The sequence below is a fragment of the Odocoileus virginianus genome, chromosome 7 (assembly GCF_023699985.2).
Source record: "Odocoileus virginianus isolate 20LAN1187 ecotype Illinois chromosome 7, Ovbor_1.2, whole genome shotgun sequence".
In the NCBI taxonomy this organism is placed as follows: Eukaryota; Metazoa; Chordata; class Mammalia; order Artiodactyla; family Cervidae; genus Odocoileus; species Odocoileus virginianus.
Genome location: NC_069680.1, coordinates 34,984,021 through 34,997,624, shown reverse-complemented (window position 1 = coordinate 34,997,624; position 13,604 = coordinate 34,984,021).

Below are 13,604 nucleotides of genomic sequence, written 5' to 3'. Positions count from 1 at the left end.
TTTGCTTCCGGAGTTTGTAACTTTGGGAAGGTCCTTGTGAAGTGTTTATATGGGATAAGCAAACAATGGATGAAGATTTACCATAGAGTGAACTTCCTTTAAAACCTGTATGGTGGTGGTATTGTTGTTTGGAATGATAGCACTTCAGTACTTCATTCCAGGGCACTGAAAACTAGAAAAGAAAACAGAATAGGGGCATTCGACCCAATGGCTGAGCTATTAGCCTCACTGATCCCAGGAAAATATAGTTAAGAACCTGAGGGGCTCCTGGGCAGGGACCCTGGCAGGGCTGATGCTCAGGCCAGGAAGCGCCAGGATGGGCACTCAAGATGTGAAATTATTGAAGTTCCTCTGAACCAGATGGTAAATGGCTACTGCCCAGAGATGACCCCCCAAGTGCTGCCCCAGCTTTCATGTATCTTCTCCCAGACTCCTTTTCTACCTACTTCCCTGTAACCCAACAACGAAAGGGCCTCCACAGTCCTGTTCCAACATTACAGTCCAAAGGAGTGAATGACCAGAAGAAAGTTTCTACTATCTCTCCTTTAGCTTTTGCATCCTTTCTCAAACACTGTTATAGCCTCTCCTACAGGATAAACTTCTCCGTTCCTCTCCCTTTTCTACTTCCCATAGAGAAGTAGCTAACACTTAATGTTTCTCCCTACACTTACTTCCACCCAGCCTGTTGTCTCAAGATAATGTTGGTGAGACTAAGACCCTGGTGAGACTAAGACTTCTATTTGAGAAATGCCCAGCATGTGAGCTTCATCTTGTTTCTTGAAGGCCTTGGATTATTTTCTGTAGCCCTTGAGAGTGATTGAATTAAAAAAGGAGGGTGAAGTTTCTAAAAAAAAATGTTGTGGTCCTCCCAGTCCTTTTCCTTCCTGTCCTCTCATTTCTGCCTTATTTTCTTCCTTTTATTCCTCAGTTTCTCTCCTCTACGCAGAAGCTATAAATACAGGGACTGCCAAGCCCTGTGGTAGAGACCAGGACATTCTGGACACCTGGTTTTTAAAGTGTCCTTTCATCTCTTGTGTCTGTTGGGAGTAGGAATACAGTCACTTCTCTTCTGTCTTCTCTTCTCTTTTTAAACAATATAAGGGATGGTTTCTTTTTCCTTAATTTACTTGACTACTTTCCTCTATAAAATATTTTCTCATTTCTAGGATAGGTGAATTTTTTAAAATGCATTTTGCCCAAAATAGACACTAAGAATACCCTTTATGTGAATGGTGTGTGTTCTATCAGAGACTGCTAAAGTGGGGTCGTCTCTGTTTAAATAATTATAAAGGTAAAATAAAAGCAAAATTAAAATCTCCCATTATTTCAATAGATTAAATGAAATATGCAAAGTCTTTCTCATCCCCAGATGAATAAGTACATTTTTTATAAGAACTAACCAGGACTTTAAATTTAATATCTAATGGTATTTTTCCCAGATGATAAAAGAGTGAAGGACTCCTGTACAACCAGGACCCATTTTATATTTGACATTAGTTAATGCTTCTTGGTGTTGCTAGGGAGAACTGTTAGCTACTGGTGCTTCTGCTGCTTAATTGAATGCATAGTATTTAGAGATGCCCATAGAAGAAGCAGCTTGACTACAAGGAAATTTCTAAAATTTAAATCTTCCACCCTGGTTCAATAAGTTCATGCCCATTTTACTTTAAGTGAAGCACAGAGAGGCTGAATAACTTGCCTCAGTTCATATAGGTGTTATGTGGATGGATCAGGATTCAAACCCAAATCTTTCTGACTCCACAAACCCAATGGCACAATTCCATTTTCCATTCACTCCCAGATAAAGATGAATGCTAAAGTTATTACTAGCTGTGTTTAAAGAAGAGAGAGGAGTTCCCCCAGATGGATAAGAATCTGCTTGCCAATGCAGGGGACACAAGTTTGACCCCTGGTCCAGAAAGAAAAACCCCACATGCTGCTGAGTAACTAAAGCAACTAAAGTAAGTGCCGCAACTACTGAAACCCACAGACCTAGAGCCTGTGCTCTCCAACAAGAGAAGCCGCTATATGAGAAGCTGGTGAACCACAAAAAGAGTAGCCCCCACTCATCGCAACTAGAGAAAGCCCACACACAGTAACGAAGACCCAGTGTAGCCAAATAAACAAACAGGAGAGAGAACATTCTGGACCGACTGGCAGAAAAGTCAGCTTAGTTCCTCTCTTTGAAAGAAAGAGTGAAGAAAGGAGATGCTTTAAAACAAAGGAAGATAATGAAGAAGAAGAAAAGGAACAGGAAGAGAAAATGCATCGGGGTATCACTTATCTATAGCAATACTGTTACGCAGCACATAACAGTATTATCAAAAATTTAGCAGCTTAAAACAACACACACTTATTATCTCACAGCTTCTTTGGGTCATGACTCCTTATTTCAGGGCCCCATGAGGCCAAGATCAAAGTGTGGCCAGTCTTTCATCTCATCTCAGGGTCTGACTGGGCAAGGACCTGTTTCAAACTCAGGTGATTGTTAGCAGAGATCAGTTCTGTGTGGCCAGTTGTTCTGAGATCTTCAGTTTCTTGCTATCAGCAGATGCCATCTTCAGTTTTGGCTGGTTGCTGGCCAAAGGCCACCCTTAGTTCTTTACCATGTAGGCCTCCCAACACGGCCTTTGTTTCATCAATGCCATTGAGATGGGCATTATTCCTTGTATAGTAAAATTGCAGGAGTGACAGACTGTCACCTTTGCAATGTTCTGTTGGTTAGAAGCAAAATACAGACCCCACCCACAATAAAACGGAAAGGATTACACAATTGCATCAATACCAGATGGCAACGATCAGTGTAGGCCATCTTTAAAGCCTGTCCACCACAAGGAGCAAGGAATTGTAGGTCTCCAAGCTCTAATTTGCCTTTCCATAAGCCCAAAAGAAATCTCTGAAACCAACATCTCCTAAAATCATTTCCCCATTCCTTCACCTGCCAAATGTAACCTTCAAAACCTACATCAAATATTTATTTAATGATGAAGTAAGTGTTTTTTCATGGTTCTCCATTTATCTGTTCTACTATTCCCTCCTTTGTTATTCCATAGTATTTTCTTCAAACCTCTAGTAGAGATAGCACTTAACAATTATTATTATCTGTTTATGGTCTTACATACTTCCAGATTTGAGGGTATGAACCTGTTTTAGTCATTAAAATAATAACAGGATGTAAGCAAATGCCTGCTACATTATAGAGCAACAATAGGTGTTCCCTGATAAATTGTCATGTTAAATATCTCAATATAAATTATAATAAGTCCTACAGAAGTGACATAGACAATAAGTACTATAAGCATTCAAAAGAATGAGAAGTTAATTTATTTCATGACTATAGATATTACAAGGTGAATAGTACAAGGAAATCAAGTTTAGACTTACTGTAAAGACAAGTGTTAATGATGAAACTATCCCAGGAGCTGTCTGTTCCCAAACTTACTAGAGTTTCTTGTCATTAGAGAGCACTGGTCTGGAAATTCCCATATTTGTTGAATGATGGGACCAAGCGACCTTTTAACATTCTTTCCAAACTTCCAGTCTATGACTTTATAAATTTACTTAACTTTTAGTTCCCACTAGCATCTTATCTGTATTTTCTTCTTGAGGTTGATATATGAGGGGATCTTTTCTGGAGGACCTGGTGAAGGAATTGGAAATAGAAAGACCTCAGAGTTTTTTCAGCAAAGCAAATCCTGCCTGCATTCAGATAATTGATTCACCCTACATTACGTATCCTGTCTGTCGCAGTGGGTAAGGAGTTCAGGGATAAGATCCCATTTACAAAGGAGGTAACCATCTGCCTGGGTTTGCACCAACCATTTGGTACAGAGAAGGAAAGAGGCAAGAAGAGGAAGAGGAGGCCACCAGATGCTTAGGTTTGTGTCTCAATGGAAGGAAAACAGTGGTCTTGAGTCTAGGTTGGTATTGAAGCAGCTTTAAGAGATAATGGCAGGAAAGGGATTATAATAAACCTATTTTCAACAAACCCTTTCCCCTTACCTTTTCCTTTATAACCTCTTTCCTCTTTGTCTCTCAAGAGGCCCAATCCCTCTTCCCCACTGGTTCCCCTTCTAAAGCTTCTGCCTCCTCTCCACCACCAACCACCCAGATTTTTTCTTAGCTGATCACCTTGATGGTATCCCTTTTCTCAGCGCACTTACTCAAGCCTGACCTCTGTTGCCAGAGTCTCCTGCCTGTCTGAAGACTGGGACAGCCAAGCCCCCACCTTACCCGTCCTAGACTTCTCAAGGCTGTGAGAGGGGCCTTAGAAAAAAACACAAAAGGGCTCTTCTTTCAAGATTTCTCTGTACTTTCCACCTGTGTGAAAGTGGGTGTTTTTGGTAAAGAAGGATTTCTTTTTCTTCTCTTAGTATTTACAATATGTTCCCATTTCTCCCCCTCAGTCTTTTTTTTTTTTTCTCATTATTTTAAGTTATGCTTTGCGTGTAGCACAGGCTCCAGAAATATGGACTGAAATGAATTGACTGCACTTTCATGGTAGGTTGCCTTAGTGGACCCAGAAGACAGTATAAACATTAATGGATCAATCTTTCCCACCCCCACCTCCACCTGCCCTGCCCCACCCCCCAACCCCCGACTGTTCTGAGTCTTCATTTCTGCAAGAGCTTTTCTCTAGATGTGGCGAGGGGGAGCTACTGTTTGTTTTGGTGCTTGGGCTTCTAACTATGGTGTCTTCTCTTGTTTCCCAGCACAGGCTTTAGGATGCATGGACTTCAGTACTTGTGACTCCCATGCTCTAGAATGCAGGCTCAATAGCTGTGGCACACAGGCTTAGTTGCTCTGCGGCATGTGGAGTGTACCTGGACCAGGGATCGAACCCGTGTCACCTGCATTGGCAGATGGATTCTTTATCACTGAGCCACCAGGAAAGCCTGGATCAATCTTTTGTTTCTACAAGAAAATAATTTGCTTCTAGGTAAGTTAAAAACTGTTAATGCCAACCTTGAAGGAAATTTTTGTCACTCTTTTTAAAAATTAAAAATTCAGGACTTCCCTGGTGGTCCAGGGGTTAAGAATTCACCTTCCACTGCAGGAAACACAGGTTCAACCCCTGGTTGGGAAACTAAGATTCTACATGTCAAGGGACCACTAAGCCCACATGCCACAAGGCAAGATCCCATGTGCTGCAACTAAGACTGGACATAGCCAAAAATAAATGAATAAATATTTTAAAAAATTAAGGCAGACCTCTATGTGCTGATATTTGATTTTTAAAAAGGTGCAGAAGAATATGCATGTGCTTTTTCCATAGCTATCTTTTCTGTGAAAATGTATATTTTGTATGTGTATATTTGGGCAGATTCCTCTTTCTTTTATAGTTCTGTATATAAATACTCCCTCCAGGCCCTGCTCCATCTTCTCCCCACAAAACCTTCTCAACTGCAAGAGCTCCTAGTGATGGTTCCTCTCTTTTTTAATGGCTCCATTTTTTGACTCAGTAAAGTTGTTGGTCAGGCACTTGGCATGTATTATTTATATTATTTTATCTTTTTAATCTCCAGTTATGGGTTCTGAATTCCCAGTTAGGCTGTAAACACCAACAACACAAGGACTTTCAACCAAGTAGACCTGGATTCAAATCCACTAGTTAGAAAGCACATGTTACTTACTATGTAACCTTGTTTACTTTGCTAAACCTCTCTAAACCTCATCTGTAAATTGAAAACAGTAAGACCTACCCCACTGAGTTGGGATGATTGATTCAAGCACAGGAGAAACTGTCTTAGCATCTCACACATGTGAGTAACAGATGTCCTTTCAGGAAGTCATTAGTGTTATCTCCCCACCAATCCCATGCCCCCCACCCCACCCCACCCCAACCCCATGGGACAGTGAAAATACAGAGTCCAAACCACTGGACTGCCAGGAATTTCCCAGCTTAGTTTATCTTTATTTATGATAACATAGGTTTAAAAAGAAAGAAGCCAAACGTAAAAGTAATTTTCAAAGATGATAAACATAGTGATCAAATAGCTTGCTTACCTGACAGGTTATTTTATTGTTGTTGCTTTTAAACACGTTCTATTCTCCAAGAAAAAATTAGCTTCAGCAGTATTGTGTTGTGTGTGTGCTCAGTCCCTTAGACGTGTCAGACTCTTTGCAGCCCCATGGACAGTAATCAGCCAGGCTCCTCTGCCCATGGAATTTTTCAGGCAAGAATACTGAAGTGGGTTGCAATGTTCGATTCCAGGGGATTTTACCAACCCAGGGATTGAACTCACCTGAGTCTCTTACATCTCCTGCTTTGGCGGGTGGATTCTTTACCACTAGTGTTACCTGGGAAGCCCCCAGTAAAATTATAAAAGGGAATAAATAACAATAATGGCCAGAAAAGAAATAGAGATGGAGAAATTTTTGTTTTATTTAGCCTCATATATATATATAAAAGCATGCTGGTAAAAAAACTAAAATGAAAATATTTCAGTACAATAAAGGAAAAATAAGCATTGTTTTAAAATTACATTCATGTATTTCTTGAAAGGAAAGAAAAATATGTACATATTTGTCTGTGACGGAAATAATTAACATTACATTTTCTGTTCTGGGGTGTTGACTTAGAGAAATTTGTCAGTGACTTCATCAAAGCAAACCTTCTTCATATCTTCACATTCAATAGATTCGTCAATCTATCTTTAGAGAAAACAACATGTTTTAATAATTTTAACTTGGACAAGTTTCTTTCACACAAAAAAACAGACATACAAAGAGTTAGGGAAAGGCTTAAACATGAGGATAAATTTGGCAGAGTTATAAAAATAAGATTTAACAAGAAATTCCAGAAATTGCAATATACTTCATGTCTTTGTCTTCACGAATGATTCTAGAGGCTTTCAAATGTCCCCACAATCAAAAATTTTCTATTAAAATATTTTCTTTATCAGAGATTACTTTTTCAGTAATTTAGTAAACACTTCCAACATTTTGTATCTCATAAAAAATCTGAAAAAATGAACGAATAATAGTAAATATTGGCATTTATTTTTATTCGTTGCTTTAAAATGGGTGTCCAGGGCTTGGGATTCAAACACTGACTTTTGATTTCTTTTAGCAATGTAAGACCAGAATCTTTCATTGTTCCTTTTGGCATTCTTTGAGCTTTTATTCTTTTTTTTTTTTTAATGTAAATGTACCATTTCCTTACATTTTGTTGTTGTATAGCCTACTCCTCAATTTCTATGCACAGCTCTTCAGGGAGCAATTTCAAGGCGTGGTATTTCATCAGATATTCAAGTCTGGCTCTCACTGTTCGCAAGTATTTTCATATCTGATTAACCTTATCTAAAATTTTCACACCAGAAAAAAGACAACAACAAAAAATACTTGCATCTATTGTTGCTTATTTTGAATCTGCAGTTAAAATGTTAAGAATATATAAATTACAAAGGTTGGAGGCAAAAACTACCCAGAGACCTGAAACAATTCTTCATCATTATGAAGTTATTTTCCAAATGAATGGATGTAGCTAAATTCTACTGGGTCAGAAGTCAACAGTTTATTTGGAATTCTCCAGATTAACCTCTATGTAGTATGCACAGCTATTAAGGATTAGTAATAAAGATGTGCTAATTAAAAGCTTTCATATGTGTTACTAAAACCCAACAGGTGATAGAAATATTCCAAACTCAGATTGTGGTGATGGCTGCACAACTTTGCAAATATACTAAAAATTATTGAATTGTATAAACAGGTGAATTTTATAGTAGGTGGATTATATCACAGTAAAGACACCTTTAAAAACCCAAAAGGAGATGCAGCAATAGTCTAGAATTTACATCAATGAAAGATTTTCGTGGGTAGGAGAATTTTATCACTGGCAGTTTTATATTATTCTTAAATTCTCTACAATGAGCCTCATATAGTCTGTACCCAGGGTGAACAGCTCACTTGGCACGCCACTGCATCAATTCATGTGTTCATAATTCTATGTAATGTAATTGTCATTAAATTTGACTCCTTTAGACTCTAAACTCAGGGCAGCTGTATTATGGCTGCCCAAATGCTAAACCACACAGTAATCCAGGGGATTGTGGAATCTAGTATTAAATGACATTCAGGGATGACTTTGCAGTTTCCCTGCCTCTGATAATGAATTTTCTGTCTTGTGGTTCCTGGCTCTCTCTCCCACACTCTCTCTCTTTCCCTCTCCCTTCCCCAGCATTCTGTGTTAGAAATATCTGAAAACTATTCCAAGAGGCTTAATGTTCTTAAACCCGTCAGTTTTCTGAGACATTTTAACACCAGAAGAATAAGGTGATTTTCTTTTTTAAGGTATGAAGGCTACGCAGCTATGTAACTACAACACCTACATCCTCACTAATTCCACCTCCTTTTTCCTGCAAAGGCAAAAGAAACTTCAATCCAGATGCCAAACATTTATTTTATTTGGGGGTGAGTGGGATGTTAATGTTCAGAGGTGACTCAGTTTTTTCCCATCCCCTACTAGAATGGTTGGCTGGGGAGACTTAAGAAATTAACCAAATAGCAGTCACTTATATAAGTGCACCTTTACGGGATGTTTTTGTCAAAAGCCAGACATTTTCCCATTTCTCTACAATTGCTCTCTCCCATTTCCCTATGGTTTTCCAGTAGTCATGTATGGATGTGATAGTTGGACCATAAGGAAAGCTGAGTGCTGAAGAATTGATGCTTTTGAACTGTGGTGCTGGAGAAGACTCTTGAGAGTCCCTTAGACTATAAGGAGATCCAACCAGTCCATCCTAAAGGAAATCAGTCCTGAATATTTATTGGAAGGACTGATTTTGAAGCTGAAACTCCAGCACTTTGGCCGCCTGAGGTGGAGAACTGACTCATTGGAAAAGACCCTGATGCTGGGAAAGATTGAAGGCAGGAGGAGAAGGGGATGACAGAGGATGAGATGTCTGAATGGCATCATCGACTCAATGGACATAAGTTTGAGTAAGCTCCGGGAGTTGGTGATGGACAGGGAGGCCTGGTGTGCTGCAGTCCATGGGGTCGCAAAGAGTTGGACATGACTGAGCAACTGAACTGAACTGAACTGATTTCCCAACAGGCAAGCATCAAAACATCACAGTTGTCTCCTAGCAAACAGAGGGCCACTGCCCAAAGTCTTGCACATTTTCTCCAAATATGTTTTCTCTTCACTGTTTGCCAGGCAGATTATTTCTTTTTAAGTTTTACAAGGTAGATTGCTCCCTCGTTTTCAATCTCTTTTCATCTCTTGCATTTCCTGATCATCTAATGATAGAGTATGTCTCTTTTCTTTAGGACAGCAATGGATGGCGTTCTCTCACAAATAAAAGCCAGAGACTGTGTGCAAAAGGGACTGACTCTGAGTTGAGTCACCCATCTGCTGTCTCTCTAATAGAAGGGTTGGCAGAGTGAATGCCACATCCCACACTGAAAGATCAACTGTTCTCAAGAGAGGGGGGTTATTTTTTGAGAGAGCATGTATTATACATTTAGAAAAAGTGTATTCTAGTGCAGTGGAAGGGACTGAAGTGCCATGGCTGACAACGTGGAATATTTGCTCTGTTACTTACAGGTTATGTGACCTCACAAAATAACTCTTTCTCTTTAAATCTTAGTTTCTATATATGTAAAAAGGGCCTAAAAGTTATTTCCTTAATTGAAATGTGGACTTTTTTTTAATTTAAATATTTACAATTGGGATGTCATTTAGGATTTCTGACAGGTCTATTTTACTTTATATTTTCTTTTCTTTTATTATTTTTTGTTCACTATACCCTGGAAACCACTATTCTACTTTCTCTTTCTATGAATTTGATACCTCATATAAATGGAATCACATAATATTTGTCTTCTAGTGACTGGCTGGCTTATTTCACTTGGCATAATGTCCTCAAGATTTATTCCTTCTTTTTTAAGGTTGAAGGCATGGATTTTTAAAGGCTGAGGAGCATTTATCATCCTGAGGGTTAAGCAAAGTCTCTTGTGCAGTCTTAAGTACAGGGGAGGGAAGGGGAAAGAGAAGGAAAAGAGGAAGGAAGATAGAAGAAGGATACTCCAGAGGAAAGTTTCTGAAAAGGAGAAAGAAGTACAGAAAGGAATTAGGAATACACACTTTATCCCATTTTGCCCAAGGTAAGCTCAACCACCAAACTCCCCTGGGAAGTCAGAAGTAATCCCCTTTCTGCCTTTCAGAAGGCAGAAATATATATTTATATATATAAAGGTCTTCCAGGTCAGACTGATTTTTGGAGTCCTTGCAGTTTTAAATTGATGATTCAGTTGGGTTTGCATTTACTGCCCATAATTAGATCCTGTTAGACTTTGCAGGAAAGCACATCCTGCCATGATTCAGGGCACCTGGAAATGAGTTTGTTTGTTAAAGGGCTGTATCATGTAGACTTGTTTAACAACTATTTAAAAATTTGTTTTTTATTCATTTAGGTAATTTTGGCTGTGCTGGGTCTTCATTGCCACTTGCCGGCTTTCTCTAGTCGTGGCAAGCAGGGGCAACTCTCTGGTTGCAGCGGCACATGGGCATCTCATTGCAGCAGCTTCTCTTGTTGCAGAACTCCAGCAATGGATGGAGTTCTCTCACAAATAAAAGTCTCGGGCTTTTTTCTCCTGGACAGATATGTTTTCTCTTCACTGTTTGCCAAGCAGCTGACTTCTTTTTACTTTTAAGTTTTACAATAGTTGCAGCTCTAGGCTCACGGGCTTCAGTGGTTGCAGCACCTGGGCTCAGTAGTTGTGGCACGTGGGCTTAGTTGCCCCGTGGCATGTGAAACCTTCCTGGGCCAGGGATCAAACTGGTGTCCCCTGCAATGGCAGATGGATTCTGAACCACTGGACCACCAGTGATGTCCATGTTACACAACTTTTATAGCATTAATGTGCTTAATATTGTTTAAACTGGGGAGGAAAATTACTAACATCCCTTTCTCAGTAAACTGTCATTAATTGTCCTGGATTACTTGGAGAATTTAGAGTGGGGTAGTCATATATTGCCTCTAAAGAATAATCTTTACCACTACATGGTAATATAAAATGGAAAAGGAACAACTGTTGTAACATAGAACGAAAATTCTCAGAGCAATGAAATGTGGGGGTGAAGATAAAAGGCTCCATCCATAATATTTATATCATAGTCTAATATAACAAGTTGTATCAAAGAATGAAAAAAAACCTAAGTTAATGAAAATACTTGTGGAGAGGCAAGAGATGTCCTGGCATAGGGAGAGAATTGGTAAATGGAATTGCAAAGAAGAGAGAGAGATCTGAGAAGGAAGAATTCTGCAAAAGAGTAGAGCATATCTAATCAGGGAATAACATTCTACATATAGCTTTCTGCTTTAGGACTCACTGCCTTAATCTGTTTTACATTAAAAATTTGAACTGAGTTAATTCATGACATTTTCTTACAGAGATTTTTTTTTTCTCATTTTAGAGAAGAAAACATGAGGGAAGACTGCTGAAAGGTCATTGTTACTTCTTTAAAAAAATTTACACAAATGAATTCATGTACTATTTATATAATTTATCAAAATACTTTTTTAATGAGGGCCACATTGATGAGCCCCAAACCTGTTTTTCCAGTACACAGAAGCTAATCTAACCAAGTCTAAAGTAGAATCCAAACACAATAGCAGTTAACATTTTTTGAAAAGTGCCATGATCCCCTCACTGTGCTAAGCGCATCACATGCATTACCTCATTTGATTATATGAGATAGGTGCTATTAAACCCATGTTTATATGAGGAAACTTACCCACGTCCACTAAGATAGTTTAGAAAAACAGGTACATACTGAACTGCTCCAGTTCCTTTTGAGGTTGAGAGGAGCCAGGCTTAGAGACTCATCTACCCATCTGCCCTCACCCCTGTTTTGTCCTGCTTTCCACAACCCGAGTCCTAGCTTCTGGGACTTCAGTGAAACACTGCTCTGCCTCAGAGAGAACAGTCTGGAGCCTGTTTGCTGGACACTGTGCTGAAGAATGAGGTGACTCAGCTGCTCTGTTTAAGAAGAGTTCTAGCTACCCAGATGTGCTTAACTTTATGTGTCCACTTGATTGAACTAATGGATGCCCACACAGCTGGATGAGTGTGTGACAGTGACCACTAGACTGAGTAAAGAGGAGCCACCCTCACATATATACACTCTGTGTGTGTGTGTGTGTGTGTGTGTGTGTGTACTCAGTTACTCAGTCGTGTCTGACTCTTTACGACCCCGTAGACTATAGCCCGCCAGGCTCCTCTGTCCATGGGCTTTTCCAGGCAGAATACTGCAGCGGGTTGCTATTTCTTTCTCTGGAGGATCTTCCTGACCCAGGGGATCAAACCCATATCTCTTGCATCTCCTGCATTAGCAGGAGGGTTCTTTACCACTGCGCCACCTGGGAAGTCCTGTATACATACACTACTATATATAAAATAGAAAACTAATGAGAACTGGGGCGGGGGGCTTCCTGATAGCTCAGTTGGTAAAGAAGCCACCTGCAATGCAGGAGATCACGGTTCGATTCCTGGGTCGGGAACATCCCCTGGAGAAGGGATAGGCGACCCACTCCAGTATTCTTGGGCTTCCCTTGTGGCTCAGCTGGTAAAGAATTCACAGGCAATGTGGGAGACCTGGGTTCAATCCCTGGGTGGGGAAGATCCCGTAGAGAAGGGAACGGCTATCCACTCCAGTATTCTGGCCTGGAGAATTCCATGGACTGTATTGTCCATGGCGTCACAAAGAGTCAGTCGGACACAAACGAGTGAGTTCCACTTTCACTTTTCACTTAATGAGTACTGACTGTATAGCACAGAGAACTGTACCCAGTGCTCTGTGGTGACCTAAGGGAAGAGCTCAGTCGTGTCCGACTCTTTGTGACCCCATGGACTGTAGCCCACCAGGCTCCTCCATCCACAGAATTTTCTAGGTAAGAGACTAGAGTGGGTTGCCATTTCCTTCTCCAGGGGATCTTCCCAACCCAGGGATCGAACCCGGGTCTCCCGCATTTCAGGCAGATGCTTTACCGTCTGAGCCACCAGGGAATTCCTGGAGGTGACCTAAGTGGAAAGCAAATCCAAAAAAGAGGGGATATGTGTGTATGTAAAGCTGATTCATTTTGCTGTAGAGAAGAAATTAACACAGCATTGTAAAGCAATTATACTCCAATAAAATAAAAATACAGACGATACACACTCACCAATGTGGGCAGGTGTCATCCAATCCTTTGAGGGCAAAATAGAACAAAAAGGCTGAGAAAGGGCAAATTCTCTCTCTCTCTCTTCTTGAATTCAGACATCCATTTTCTCCTGCCCTTGGACATAGGAGGACACAAGAGTCCCTGATGTGGGACCTTTAGACTCCAGAATTTACATCAATACCCCTCTCTCTCCTTCCTCTGTCTCAGGCCTTTGGCCTAAGGTTGAAAGTTACATTATAGGCTTCTTTGATTTTCAGACTTGGACACCACTGTATTTCCTGGTTCTGTAACTTGCAGACAGCATATTATGGCATATCTCAGCCCCCATAATCATGTAAGACAATCCCCATGAAAAATCTCCTCTTACATATCTATCTACCATATACCCTATTGGTTCTGATTCTCCTGAGAGTCCTGCCTAATACACAGGGCTGATCA